Source organism: Lathyrus oleraceus, chromosome 7 (genome assembly GCF_024323335.1).
Source record: "Lathyrus oleraceus cultivar Zhongwan6 chromosome 7, CAAS_Psat_ZW6_1.0, whole genome shotgun sequence".
In the NCBI taxonomy this organism is placed as follows: Eukaryota; Viridiplantae; Streptophyta; class Magnoliopsida; order Fabales; family Fabaceae; genus Lathyrus; species Lathyrus oleraceus.
In genome coordinates this window covers 542,093,720-542,109,971 of record NC_066585.1, presented here as the reverse complement: position 1 = coordinate 542,109,971, position 16,252 = coordinate 542,093,720, and the positions used below count along the sequence as shown (strand labels likewise).

Below are 16,252 nucleotides of genomic sequence, written 5' to 3'. Positions count from 1 at the left end.
CGGCTAGCTACATTAGAAATCGAGTCTAGGGTGTTGGATGTAATGTTTTCCGGAAACAACCGTGATAATAAGGAAGAAAATCAAGAATCCATAAAGGATTTAGATAAGGATTTTATCAAGGAAGGATATAAGCCACTCAAACAACTCCTTATGAAAGAACTTTAACGTGTCCGGGTGCACTTGAGATATATGAGTGGATTGTTATATCATCAGAACATAAGTGAGGTAGAGCCTCATATCAAAGGATTGTCAATATACCATCTTCCATGGCCTCATTGGTAAAAGCATGGAGGTCTATATTGTTGATGTGATAGTTAAAAAAAAGTCTCCAAGCATCACTTGTTTGTTGAAAAAGGAGCAAGCTCCAAAAAGAATGAAGTTACACGTGCTCTAGTTTTGGCCCTAGTTTGCAAACATTCATACATCTACCTATTCATACTGCATTTACAAACTAAAAATCAAGAAAACATGATATTGATTGCTCCCAAAAAAAAGGATTAATAAGTCCCAAGCAGAAGAAACTAAACATGATACTTAATTAGTGCAAGTGTGATTAAATCCAAAAGCTCACACATAAAATCAATATTGACACAAAAAAATGAGCCCATGCAGATAATGTTGTTGCAGAACTAGAAGAGCCATTCTTCCCGTTATTGTTTTTGTGACTGACAATTGCACCGCCAACAAGTCCACCTCCGATCATTCCAGTTGCCGCTCCACCCGCCGCTGCACCTGCCCTTCCTCCTCTTCCTCCCTTACCACCTCCACCCTTTCCTCCTCCTCCACCTCCTCCCATTCCACCTTTTCCCATTCCTCCACCTCCCATTCGTCCCCCTCCTCCCATTCCTCCTCCAAATCCTGCTAGCCTTCTACGTCCTCCCATTCGATATCTTGTAGTAGTAACATTAAGCTCATGTGGTTGTTCATTATTTTGGATTAGCCTTCTTTCTTCTAAACTGAAACTCTCAATCAAATCTTGTTTTGATATGGCTTGACTACATGAAACCATCAGGAACAACATTCCAAGAAATATTATCACCTTCATGTTAGGCATAAGGAATTCTTTGCTTGAGATCTTGCAAAGCAGATTTTGATTTGCCGTCAATATTCATGAAAGAAAAAAGAGTGAGAAACTATTATGAAAGAGAAGAGCGTCGATTCTAATTCTACGGTTCCTTCTCTCAACGAGATGTAATAGCTCTTAAGATGGAGACTAAGTGCGATAATCTTGGAAACTATAACCTCTTTTTTATAAATATTTTATACACTTGAATATAATAAGCTAGGGTTCAATAACTTTTCTCTTCTTATAAATATTTCTACTTTGTCCCTAAAAATATTTTCTCTTGAATTTGTTCCTATAAATATTCCTAAATATTTTCCATCATTAATATAGTAATTATTATTAATTTAAGTTAATGGACGCTTATGTAGTGTGTTACGTGTAATCATTTAATAACATGGCATATTAGTTATATTAAATATTACTGTAGTAGTATTTTTATTGACTTGAATTTTTCATTTATTTTATTGACTTATGTTTTGGCTTTGGGGATTCACTGCGGTCAAAATCCTCTGCAATCGCATTCAAACATTAATAGTAATTGTTTTACTATAAAATAAAAATAAATTTATTTTTTCTAATTGTGTTATTAAAATCTAACGATTAATAACATTGTGATCTAGTGAATGCGGGAAATAATTGTGATTCAATCTTCACAATAGCATAATTGTTGAATTTGTGAACAATTTTAATTAATTAAAATATAAAATAAATATCATATCAATTATTAATTTTAATATACATGAATACATATAATATTGGAATGTAACTTCGAACAACCTCTTATGGGTTGTAATAAAATTTGTGAAATGTTGTGAAATGAATATAATTGAGCTTAGTTCTATTTGCATTGAATTGTTGTTTATATAAAAGTTGTAACATGCAGAGCAAGTAACTGAAATAACAAACTAACTTGGACGCTAATAATCTATTATCCTAATTATCAAAACAATCATTATTATTTCATACAAGGAATATGTGATTCAATACCCCTTCTCTAGCTCGAGCATAGTTAATCAAGATTCCCAACTTAAAAAGGATGAGAGAAAACATATGAGGATTAAGGGGCTTAGTCAAAACATCTGTAAGATATGCAGAGTTTAGAGTTTGGGATAGGGAGTAGTCAAAAGAGTTTTTCATTGAGTTTTTCTCGTATTACATAAAAATCAATATCAATATGTTTTGTCCTTAAATGAAAGGTGTTGTAAATTATTAAGAATTAATAATCTTGAGTGTGTTCCAAAATGACAATATGCAACTGAAGATTAATTTTGAATTTAAAAATATGCAACACTTGTGAAGTGTTGCAGTGGATTTGAATTCAGAAATAGACAATACTTGTGAAGTGTAGCAGTATGTTTGAGTTCTAAAATAGGCAACACTTCGTGAAGTGTTGCAGAATAAAAGTATGCACCTCTTGAAGAATGTTGCAGTAGGTGGAACAATGTAATTTTTTAGTAAAAGTACGTAATTTTTGGCAAAAGCTTGTAACTCTTGGTGAAACAATATCAATATGGCCTATAAATACTTCATTCTGGATTCAGACAAAAAGTATAACAAAAACAGTGAATTCTTTTCACATAATTCCAATATTCTTTCATGCATTTGAATATCACTAGTCTTGTGCAGATTTGATTAGAATGCTGGATATTCTTGCTTCCAATTCTAAGACTATAAGAGAATGCTCGAAATACTTTTAAGGAAAGTGACGTCATTTACGATTCTAGCCTCAATCCATTTGATTTAAATTAATTTTCTAACCGTCTTAAAAGTAATATAAATAATGGAAACTGAGGCTTCTATATCAAGATTCAAGAAGAAAAACCGTCATCATGAATTCAGATACGTATTTATTGTTTTTGCATAGAAATTAAAACATTGTAAAAATTATAATATCAAAATCTAGATTCAATTTCTAACTGTTGATATCAGAATCTTAATTTTCGATATTGTGATTTTCGAGAATGATTAGTTGATATAAAATTTTAAATTAAAGATACTCAATCATATATATTACCGTATTTTTTTCTGTCATGTGTTTTGTTTGAATTGGCTATGGTCTGTTTCTTAATTCCTAAATTTTGATAAAGGATATGGAATTTTCTATTCTAGTGTAAAAAGTTTTCAAATGTAAAGTTACAGTATTATAATGGCATTTCAAATGTGACGTTATAGTGCATTATAACACTTTATGTGAAAAGAAAGTGTATCATGAATTATCAGTCTTATTTACTCTATCCTTAAACCTTAGAATAAAATTGTTTTTCCAACGATGTATCCTTAAATTTTTCTTGCTTTAGTCATACATATCAATAATAGATTATATCATATATGTATGGAAATGATTAATATGTAATGGAGTGTGTTGTGTCATTGCATGATGACCAATCAGAGTCACTAAAAACTTTGAGTTGAAGCGTTGAGTTTGAAGGAAAAAAACAAGCCTTGTGAAGGAGATTGCTTGATATATTTAAAAACCCTTTATGCAGCTTGACATGAATTGATTAAGTTGTTGAACTAAGAAGTTCAAGTCAGGTTTTATGGTACATAGGTAGATTAAGCGACCAATGAGTCTTTGATAAGTTGTAACATCAATGGGAGGTGAATCATAAATAGTTGTGTACTTGTGTGATTTTGTCATAGGAGTGGGAGAAGGTTTTGCAGTAAAAAGACCAGTGTCATGGAGCAGTTCGAGCGCATATTTGTGTTGACAAATGGAGATGCCAAGAGGAGAACACATTACCTCCAGTCCCAGAAAAAATTGCAAGTTGCCAGGATCCTTAATTTTGAAAGTGGTGTCAATGATAGTTTTTAGGTTTTGAATTTCATCAATGTCATTTCCAAAGATTATCAGGTCTTCAACATAAATCAGAAGGATGATGAACTTGCAGCAATTTAATTTGGCGAAGAGAGAATGGTCTGATGTTGATTGCTTGTAATGTAAGGAAAGAAGAAAAGAATAAAGTTTTGAGAACCATTGTCTGCTGGTTTATTTTAATCCATAGAGGGACTTTGAATCTTGAAAACATTATTAGGATTTGAAGATCCATATTCTTCTTCTTCTTCTTTCGTTCACCACTTCCCATACATTCTTCTTGAGCTCCATTAATATCATTTCTCATGGATACTCATGATAATGAGGATTCATCTACAACCAACAACAACAACAATCACACGACCAACATTAATACAATACAATAACACTAAAATCAACCGAAGAACTCTGCCCCAGATCAATCCAGTCCGTATTACCTTCACCCCGCTGAAAACACTAGTGCAATTCTGGTTTGTCCTCCATTTTCAAAAAATAACTATGAATCTTGGAGTCGATCCATGAAACATGCACTCTTGAGAAAAACAAGATTAAATTCATCAATGGCAAACTCACAGCTCCATTGGAATGCTCTCTTCGATACTTGGGAAAGATGCAACAACATCGTTCTTGCATGGATTTTAGCAACATTATATCATGATATCACTCAAAGCATCATCTATGTCGATAATGTTTCTCAACTCTAAACGGACCTTAACAATCTTTTCCCAAGAGTGGCCATTTCCAGTTATCTGATACTTTTTAACAAATTCATTATATGCGACAAAGTAAGAAATCTGTGACTACATATATCAATGAGTTAAAAACTCTTTGGGAAGATCTTGAAACTATTAGAATTATTTCTAACTTAACTTTAATTCACACCTCACAATCAACAAGCAACGTGACATGGAATATGTCATGTGTTTCTTGAAAGGATTGAATGACAATTTAAATAATGTTAAATCTTAAACACTCATGATCGAATCTCTACCTGATGTTGTCAAAGTTTTCTCTTCAATCTTGCAACAAGAACGACAATTAACCTCTAACTTTCCCTCTGATAATTCCAAGATTCTCTTTGCTCATACACACAATTTTTCACCTAATGCAAAATTTCATTGTAAACAAAATAAAGGTTGTGGCCAACCAAACTTCCAAGACAGAGGTTCAAATAAATTCAAAATATGTTCATTTTGTGGTAAGACTCGACAAATTCATAATACTTTCTATTTCAAACATAGTTTTCCACCAGGTTTTAGGTTCAAAGACAAGGTAGATTTTTCCAACAATGTTGATACCTCGAATGAACATCAACCAACACTGATCACCAAGATAACAAAGTTTAAATCAGCCCTGATATGTATTACAAACCGATAGCATTGCTCAACAAAACTGAAGAGTCAAACTCTTATTATTCTCATATCATTCATGCCTCGTCGTCAGATTTGCATAACTCCTCTATTTCCATTCAAAATAAACTTTATCATGTATGTCAAATCCCAAAACGTTTACAACATTTTCCAACAATTTTTTGATATAGACGGTGTTGTGATGTTTAGGTCGCATATTTATAATAAATGATTTTCGTAGTCATCATAGACGTGTCAATCATTTTTCAATTAGGCAAATTAGTGGTACAAGAAATTCAGAAGGACTTCGACGTTTGTCTTACAATAATATTAATAAAAACATATATAAAAAAAGTTAGAATCGGGTTATAGTAAAAAAAAACTATCTAAAATATTTTATATTAAGTAGTAAGTAATTACCTCTGTAAATCTGTGAATGTGACTCCATGTGGTTAGTGTTGGTTGTCTGAGAGTATTATGTATTACTACTGACATGGTTGATTGTTGAAGATGGAGAGTAGTTGTGAATGAAATTGCTGAAACCCTACTTATAGTGGTCTCTTAAATTGGAAATCAGTACATTTTATAAAGGAAATTGTTTTCCATTAATACAATCTACAATTTGTGGTCTTCATTGAACCACACAGTCCCAAATCCGTGCAAGATTGACCTTATAATCTAAATCTCATGGCGTGCATTTATTAAACAATATACGAACGAAATATTCTGGTAGATCAATGGTCAGGATCACATTGCAGAACATCTTTTCGCATGCCCTTTCCAATCAAATGTCATTGATAGGTCAAATCAGTATTTTTGATTTTGTAAAGTCACTGTTTGATCAAATCACTAATAATGTGCTACAAATCTTACCCTTATCACTTGTCATGTTTTTAAAGTAGTAGTATTTTTTTCATATGGAATAATAAATGTGTTGCAAATCTTTATCGGTCAAATAGTATCGGTTCAACACGTTTTTCTAAGAGTGTGTGTAGGAGTACACGTTTTTCTAAGAATGGTTGTACAAAACAATCAAAATTATTGTGTCAAAAACAATGGGAGTAGGTTAACTTCCAGTTATAGATGCAAGACATAGAAAATTCCAAGTGACGCTTTGCATGGGGTAGATGTAAAAATAATCTTTTATTATTATTTGAAGTTTTATTTTTTAAACTTTAAGTTATTTATTCTAATATTAGTGGTTTTGGAATTGATTTTGTATAATACTGGTATAATAAAAATTGAGACTATATTCTAGGATTCTCTTTAAAATTTGAGAGTAACATTCATTTAAACTTTTTTATCAGTAATGGAATTGATTTTGTATAATATTGTACAATAAAAATTTGGAGTTGTCCTCTACTTTAAATTGTAGGATCCTATTAAAATCAACTTACACATTATTATTTGTCACAATTCATTTTAATAGGGCCCGCAAAATAAAGTGGAGTTCAAGTATAATAATGTTTGTTTTGCTCAATTGATGTGGCTAATGTATTTCACTTCAACAACTCAAATATAGGTTGCACAGTTGGGGATGCTTTGTTGTTTTTATTTAGCAAAAATAGAAGGTTTTACTTATTGAGATGATATTTTTCTTTCTTCTTACTTGTACTACCTCTAGTCCTTCACATAAGAAAAAAAATTATTTTTTAGATTTATTTAAAAATTAATGTATCTCGACTACATATAGTTTAGTACATTAATTCCTCAATGAATCTAAAACATACAACTTTTATAATATTAAGAACCAGAACTTCGTTACAGGTTGGTTTGTTGTATTAGGCGGAAAAGTATTGATATGGGTAATGATGCTTCAAAAAAAATTTGTTTAACTTTGGAATCTGTAATTATTGACAAGTTAAGGTAAAGAATGGTGTGTATTTGCTTGCTTATTAAGTATTATTGTGTAGTTTTCACTTATTCTTCCGGTAAAATATTTTCCAAGACAAATTATGATGTCTATAAGTTGTGTGAGGCGAAGGAGGTGGTCAAATGAAGCCTTCGTGGTAGCAACCGATAGAAGAAAAAACACAAGTGTTTTTTTGTTTCCATCTGGATCTATATTTTTAAGTTTATTGGTTGATATTTCATACCGCCTTATTGATTTAACAATTTTTTTTCTTAGTTTTCAATCTAGTGGTTTGAATGTTACTTTCTTTATTCCAAAAAAAATGTTTATTTCTTTTTGTTAATTTTTTATTATTTTTTATATACTATTGACAATTGAGCATATTAATATTCAGAATAATTAATTTTCAATGTCAATTGGTGCTGTGAATGTATAGAAATCTCAAGGGTTTTGAGTAATAATTATAGACATTGATTATAGATATGACCTTTGAATGCAATAGTGAAATTTAAAGAATAATCATACGGTCTAAAACCTATGTAACCCTAAACCCTAATATTTTTATTTGAAATTGCAATATTTTGGAAAAACTGAACCATTTGGGTTAGGTAATCGTGCAAGACAGGAAAAACTCAATATTATCCTAACTACTATAAATTCGATTTTACTAGTATTATCGATCTTTATTCGTCTCAATAATCTCCAAGATAATTTCACTGTTCCATATGAAGCATTTAACCACTTAAAAATCTAATGACATGGATGAAGTTGTAATTACTAACACGTGTGAATTTGAAATGTAAAATCTATCCAGGTTTATAATTGTTCATTCTCAAGAAATGACGCCAACCACTACCGATTTTGGTACTTTTCCTGGGACCATATTGAATTAGTATTTTTACACTTTATTGTTGTATCATTCTCTGGTGATAATATTAAACTTTGACACCTATTAACATGGATGTAGTCCCCAAAATCCTTTGGAAGATCCTGAAACATAAATGACATTTGTTTAACATATGCATAAAAAATGGTTCATATAAGTTTATAATTTGGAATAAATTAATTGATTTTACTAGAAACGAACTCTTTGTTGCATAGTCTGAAAGAACAATCTCAAAGAATTTTGTTAGTCCAACTTTGGTACTCCAGCTATGATAATAAGTAAATTGTGTGGGGATGCAAAAATCCCTTAAAAGGTAGATTTTGAATTTAGATTGACCATAATACTCAAATAATATCTCTTTAGTTGTACGAAAGCCATAATGTGCTCTCAATTTTGGCCATCCGACAGTGAGAAGAGGTTTATGTTTGTCGTTATGGAATCCTAACTTGTGTATTTTTCCATTTTTGCCAAAACAACCTCATATGTCTTGAAGTTCACTTTCAAACTCCTCAACAAAGTCGGGAAAAACCTCTCCACATACCAAAGAAAATTGAGAACTACATCAAACTCACAAAACACAAAAACAAGAAGACGAAGAAAATCAATACCGTGTTAGAAACTGATGTTAATAAAATAATTACTTGAATCTCTAGATGAATAGTGTAAAAAGTCCCTTTTAGCGTTGGTCGGGAAAAATTTATGATAACTCCATAGACTATGAATATAAAGTTGATAACACAGGGTTAACTAGAAAATTATTGTCGACTGCTGCTGATATGAACAATAATTTATAACAAATACAATTTTTCGAACTTACTCACAAATTTTTTTTTAGAAAAATGGGATGCAGTAAATGAGAATGTTGAAAATTTTGACTTTAAAAATCAATGTTAATGTTCACTCATTGAGTTGATATGATAAAGAGAACTTTTACATTAATTTTCAAAGTACATTTTTCAAAAAATTGTTTCGGCATTTTCAATTTCATCTTTTCATACTAAGTGCGATAATAACTATAATTGTTGGTTTCTGGAGTAATATAAGGCGAAGGAATATTGTGAGATAGGTTGATTGTATAAATATGGTATTCTCAAAATATTAATATTTCACTAATGTTGTCATGTATTAATTAAAAAAATTATTATCTCAAACAGTACTAATAAAAATTGGAATGTAAGATTTGGTTCAACACAAAAACTACTAATACAGAGCAATGAACAATTAAATCTATATTTTCAATTTAACGCCATTTTAAAAAATTTAAAAATTTATATTATACTTAAAAAATATTTTTAAAAATATTATATTTAATGAATTTGATTCCAATAGATTTGAATCATAGGAGATCTCTTAGAATTTTGAATCATAGGAGATCCTTTCCATTAACAATGATTCCTTGAATTTGATTCATAGTAGATCTCTTAGAATTTGATTCATAGTAGATCTTTTTCATTGACTATGATTCCTAGAATTGGATTCATAGTAGATTCTTTCCATTGGTTTTGATTCCTTCGAATATGATTCATATGAGATCTCTTAGAGTTTGATTCATAGTAGATTCTTTCCATTGACTTTGAATTTGATTCATAGAAGATCTCTTAGAATTTGATTCATAGTAGATCCTTTCCATTGACTATGATTCCTAGAATTGGATTCATAATAGATTATTTCCATTGGCTTTGATTCCTTTCAATTGGATTCATAGGAGATCTCTTAGAATTTGATTCATAGTACATTCTTTCCATTAAATTTGATTCCTTTGAATTGGGTTCATAAGGGATCATTTTCATTGACTTTGATTCCCTTGAATTTGATTCTTAGGAGATCTCTTAGAATTTGATTTATAGTAGATCATTTCCATTGACTTTGATTCCTTTAAATTGGATTCATATGAGATCATTTCGATTGACTTTGATTCTTTTTAATTTGATTCATAGGAGGTCTCTTAGAATTTGATTCATAGTAGATCCTTTGCATTGACTTTGATTCTTTTGAATTGGATTCATAAGAGATCATTTCCATTGACTTTGATTCCTTTGAATTTGATTCATAGTAAATCCTTTCCACTGACTTTGATTCCTAGAATTTGATTCATAGGAGATCCCTTAGAATTTGATTCATAGTAGATCTTTTCCATTGACTTTGGTTCCTAGAATTTGATCATATGAGATCCTTAGATTTTGATTCATAGTAGATGTTTTTCATATGAGATCTCTTAGAATTTGATTCATAGGTGATCATTTTTGTTGACTATGATTCCTTGAATTTGGTTCATAGAAGATCTATTAGAATTTGATTCATAGTAGATCCTTTCCATTAACTATAATTCCTATAATTGGATTCATAGTTGATTCTTTCAATTGGCTTTGATTCCTTCGAATTTGATTCCTTTGAATTAATTTATATGAGATCTCTTAGAATTTGATTCATAGTAGATCATTTTCATTGACTATGTGTCATACCCCAATTTTATCCGACCATTTTATTATTATATGAGTTTTAGTTGCATTCTATCTCGAATGAATGAGGTAGCCGACTTGATAGTAAAATAAGAATTCAAGGAGGTACAAATATGATATCTCGGATTCAAATATCATTTTTGTGTTTTACTTTCATTTACATTATTAACATTACCCGTTTCAAATTAGAACGATAACATAATCATAACCTCACGAGCTATTTCAAAATCAACTTATAACCTGTTTGAAAACCAATAGCTATAACCTATTTCAAAAAAAAAAAAAATTCAAATCCAATGTCCATCCATAGCTCTGCCAAAATCCAAACAACATCCTATTTCAATCCAAAGCAAGGAATAACACAAAACCGTGTCATGCCAAAATCCCAAACAATAGCTCTGTAAAACAATACCAAATCGAAATAAATGTTGAATCGTGTTAAAGGTTCAAACCACACCGAATCGGAAAACACCCAAAACAATTCCAACTGAAGTCAATAGAATCCAATTTCAAATCCCTAAACAAATACCTCTGTAGAAAATTTCATTCATCTCGCCGTGCCAGATCACTGAGTGCAAAGCCAGCCTTTTTCAGTTTGTTGCACCGCCACTCTCCGCTCCCCACCACCTACGAGACCGACGCTGCTGCCAGCCGCACAATCTATCGCTGTCGGTAGCCACTCTCCGCTCCCCACCACCTACGAGACCGACGCTGCTGCCAGCCGCACCATCTGTCGCTGTCGGTAGGGTTTCAAGATCTTTCGACGATCCTAATCTCAAGCGTCTCCAACGAACCAACTAAATCTTCTGGGTTTAGGGTTTCAAGATTGTTGGATTCTTGAATAGCTACGATAATGTGATGAAAGTGAGAGGTCAACATACACATTACCTTCTCAATTATCATCTTACCAGTTAGGGTTTCACTATAACCCTTGATGAGATTGACTAGTTTTTGCACCTTCAAACACACAGCCTGCAATCTTTTCGTCTTCTCCCATCGATAATAATTCATATTGTCAATGCAAAGTTTGCAACTTGATAACCTTGACTTTCTCGCCTCCTTCATAGTACTTGACAAGAATATTCCATGCCTCTTTCGATGATTCAACATGAGTGATTATATATATATATATATATATATATATATATATATATATATATATATATATATATATATATATATATATATATATATATATATATATATATATATATATATATATATATATATATATATATATATATATATATATATATATATATATATATATATTATAATTTGAGATCTTTCAAATACTGTATTCTTATATTATAATTTGACTTAATAAATTACTTACAATTTAATATTACAATATTTTAATAGTATTTTAAATATTAATATTATAGTATTGGTATATATTTGAATATTTATTTCTAATTTAAATAATCATGGGAAATCTTACAATTTGTATGATATCTCCTATGAGTCAAAGACTAGGATTCAAAGTCAATAGAATTGATCTACTATTAATCAAATTCTAAAAGATCTCATATAGAAAGGATCTACTATGAATCAAATTCTAAGAATCTCTTATGAATCAAATTTAAAGGAATCAAAGTCAATGGAAAGGATCTCCTATGAATCAAATACTAAAAATCAAAGTCGATGGAAAGGATCTACCATGGATACAGTTCTAAGGGATATCCTATGAATAAAATTATAGGAATCAAAGTCAATAGAAAGGATCTACTATGAATCAAATTCTAAGAGATCTCCTATGAACCAAACTCAAAGGAATCAAAGCCAATGGAAATGATCTCTTATGAATCCATTTCAAAGGAACCAAAGTCAATGCAAAGGATCTACTATGAATTAAATTCTACGAGATCTTCCATGAATCAAATTCAAATGACTCAAAGTCGATGGAAATGACCTCATATGAATCCAATTCAAAGGAATCAAAGTCAATGGAAAGGATCTACTATGAATCAAATTCTAAGAGATCTCTTATGAATCAAATTTAAAGGAATCAAAGTCAATGGAAACAATCTCCTATGAGTCCAATTAAAAGGAATCAAAGTCAATGGAAAAGATCTACTATGAACCAAATTCTAAGAGATATCCTATGAATCAAACTCAAAGGAATCAAAGTCAATGAAAATAATCTACTATGAATTCAATTCTAGGAATCATAGTCAATGTGAAGGATCTAATATGAATCAAATTCTAAGAGATCTCTTATGAATCAAATTCAAGAAATCAGAGTCAATGAAAAAGATATACTATGAATCAAATTCTAAGAGATCTCATATAAATCAAATTCAAAGGAATCAAGGCCGGTGGAAAGAATCTACTATGAATCCAATTATAGGAATCATAGTCAATGGAAAGGATATAATATGAATAAATTTCTAAGAGATCTTCTATGAATCAAATTCAAGGAATCATAGTCAATGAAAAAAATATCATATGAATTAAATTCTTAGAGATCTCCTATGAATCAAATTCTAAGGATCTCCTATGAATCAAATTCAAAGGAATCAAAGTCAATGGAAAGGATCTCACATGAATAAAATTCTAGGAATCAAATTCAATGGAAATGATCTACTATGAATCAAATTCTAAGGGATCTCATATGAATCAAACTCTAGGAATCAAAGTCAATGGAACATATCTACTATGAATCAAATTCTAAGAGATCTCCTATGAATCAAATTCAAAGGAATCAAAGTCAATGAAAAGGATCTCCTATGAATCCAATTTAAGGGATCAAAGTCAATGAAAGGATATACTATGAATCAAATTCAAAGGAATCAAAGTCAATGGAAAGGATCTCCTATGATCAAATTCAAAGTAATCAAAGTCAATGGAAATGATCTCCTATGAATAAAATTCTAGGAATTAAAGTTAATGGAAAGTATATACTATGGATAAAATTCTAAGGGATATCATATTAATCAAATTATAGGAATGAAAGTCAATGGAACATATCTTCTATGAATCAAATTCTAAGAGATTTCCTATGAATCAATATCTAAGTGAATCTCATATGATTCAAATTCAAAGGAATCAAAGTCAATGGAAATGATCTCCTATAAATCCAATTGAAAGGAATCAAAGTCAATGGAAAGAATCTACTATAAATCTAATTCTAGGAATCATAGTCAATGGAAAGGATCTACTATGAATCAAATTTTAAGAGATCTCATATTAATCAAATTCAAGGAACCATAGAGTCACGACGTGAAAATCACAGAGTCGTCATCATATTTTATTCATTCATAAGGAATATGGAAAATAATGATAAAACCCTAAAGGAAAGGATAAGACGGTCATCACAACTGAATATGGATTCAGGAGTCAGTTAAGTGAGGGGAATGTGTTAGACACCCCTCACCTCCATTGTACTCAATGAGAACCTCTTATAGTTTTAAGGGTTGATTGTTTGTTAAGGGGATTTAGTTCCTTCTTATTCTTATTTATCAATTTATTTTTATTAAGTTTTAAAAAGGGAAATTATTTATAAAAGATTTTTTTTTTTAAAAAGGCCCAATTAATTTACTCTTAAGCAAAAAAACCCTAATTATAACTAACTAAAAAGATAAATAAAAATAAGAGAAAAAAAAAACAATAAACTACGAGTAAAAGAGAGGATGGGGCGGCGCCCCTCTCTTTACCTATTAACCCACCTTGTTCTTTTTTATCTTATTATAATAAAACCCAAACAAATAACTTCAAAAAGAGAATTACTTAATGCCACGTGCCCCATAATTTTGTATGAAACTCAGACCTTAGTATGAAACCACTCTATTCATGATGTTTGACTTTACCTCTTTTTTCAAATTTTAGCAATAGGTAATTACTTAATGCCACGTGCCCCATAATTTTGTTAACAAAAGAAGAAAAGGAAATTAAAGCCTCTTATGGGAAATAACAAGGAATACACAGAACACTCGTTTCTTTTTCTCTGCAATTCAACTTTCACAAAAATCCTCTTCACTCTCCATCTCTCTCTTCGCGGCGGAAGGAATGGGGTTCTCGGCGGAATGCGGTGGTGGCTACCGACAGCGACAGATGGTGCGGCGCAACAGACTGAAAAAGGCTGGCTTTGCACTCGGTGATCTGGCACGGCGAGATGAATGAAATTTTCTACAGAGGTATTTGTTTAGGGATTTGAAATTGGATTCTATTGACTTCAGTTGGAATCGTTTTGGGTGTTTTCCGATTCGGTGTGGTTTGAACCTTTAACACGGTTCGGCATTTATTTCGATTTGGTATTGTTTTACAGAGCTATTGTTTGGGATTTTGGCATGACACGGTTTTGTGTTATTCCTTGCTTTGGATTGAAACAGGATGTTGTTTGGATTTTGGCAGAGCTATGGATGGACATTGGATTTGAATTTTTTTTTTTTTTGGAAACAGGTTATAGCTATTGGTTTTCAAACAGGTTATAAGTTGATTTTGAAATAGCTCGGTGAGGTTATGATTATGTTATCGTTCTAATTTGAAACGGGTAATGTTAATAATGTAAATGAAAGTAAAACACAAAAATGATATTTGAATCCGAGATATCATATTTGTATCTCTTTGAATTCTTATTTTACTATCAAGTCGGCTACCTCATTCATTCGAGATAGAATGCAACTAAAACTCATATAATAATAAAATGGTCGGATAAAATTGGGGTATGACACATAGTCAATGAAAATGATCTACTATAAATCAAATTCTAAGAGATCTCATATGAATTAATTCAAAGGAATCAAATTCAAAGGAATCAAAGCCAATTGAAAGAATCAACTATGAATCCAATTATAGGAATTATAGTTAATGGAAAGGATCTACTATGAATTAAATTCTAATAGATCTTCTATGAACCAAATTCAAGGAATCATAGTCAACAAAAATGATCACCTATGAATCAAATTCTAAGAGAACTCATATGAAAAGCATCTACTATGAATCAAATTCTAAGGATCTCATATGATCAAATTCTAGGAATCAAAGTCAATGGAAAAGATCTACTATGATTCAAATTCTAAGGGATCTCCTATGAATCAAATTTTAGGAATCAAAGTCAGTGGAAAGAATTTACTATGAATCAAATTCAAAGGAATCAAAGTCAATGGAAATGATCTCTTATGAATTCAATTCAAAAGAACCAAAGTCAATGCAAAGGATCTACTATGAATCAAATTCTAAGATACCTCATATGAATCAAATTAAAAAGAATCAAAGTCAATCGAAATGATCTCATATGAATCCAATTTAAATGAATCAAAGTCAATGGAAATGATCTACTATAAATCAAATTCAAGGGAATCAAAGTCTATGAAAATGATCCCTTATGAACCCAATTCAAAGGAATCAAATTTAATGGAAAGAATGTACTATGAATCAAATTCTAAGAGATCTCCTATGAATCCAATTCAAAGGAATCAAAGTCAATGGAAATAATCTATTATGAATCCAATTCTAGGAATCATAGTCAATGGAAAGGATCTACTATGAATCAAATTCTAAGAGATCTTCTATGAATCAAATTCAAAGTCAATGGAAAGGATCTACTATGAATCAAACTCTAAGAGATCTCATATGAATCATATTCGAAGGAATCAAAACCAATGGAAAGAATCTACTATGAATCCAATTCTAGGAATCATAGTCAATGGAAAAGATCTACTATGAATCAAATTCTAAGAGATCTACTATGAATCAAATTCAAGGGATCATAGTTAATGGAAAAGATCTCCTATGATTCAAAATTCTAAGAGATCTCCTATGATTCAAATTTATTGGAATCAAATTCATTAAATATAATATTTTTTAAAAATATTTTTTAAGTATAA

General features: G+C 30.7%; 1 protein-coding gene and 1 long non-coding RNA gene across 3 annotated transcripts in view; one reads left to right on the top strand and one right to left on the bottom strand.

Annotated features, from left to right (window-relative positions):
• The window catches only part of LOC127107217 (pentatricopeptide repeat-containing protein At1g56690, mitochondrial), an 83,332-nt gene that overhangs the window by 24,648 nt on the left and 42,432 nt on the right, over positions 1–16,252 (bottom strand). The window lies entirely within an intron of this gene.
• Positions 14,210–14,974, top strand: LOC127107223 (uncharacterized). The gene is made up of 2 exons (XR_007795645.1): positions 14,210–14,560; positions 14,756–14,974. It is a non-coding gene; the product is annotated as an uncharacterized LOC127107223 (long non-coding RNA).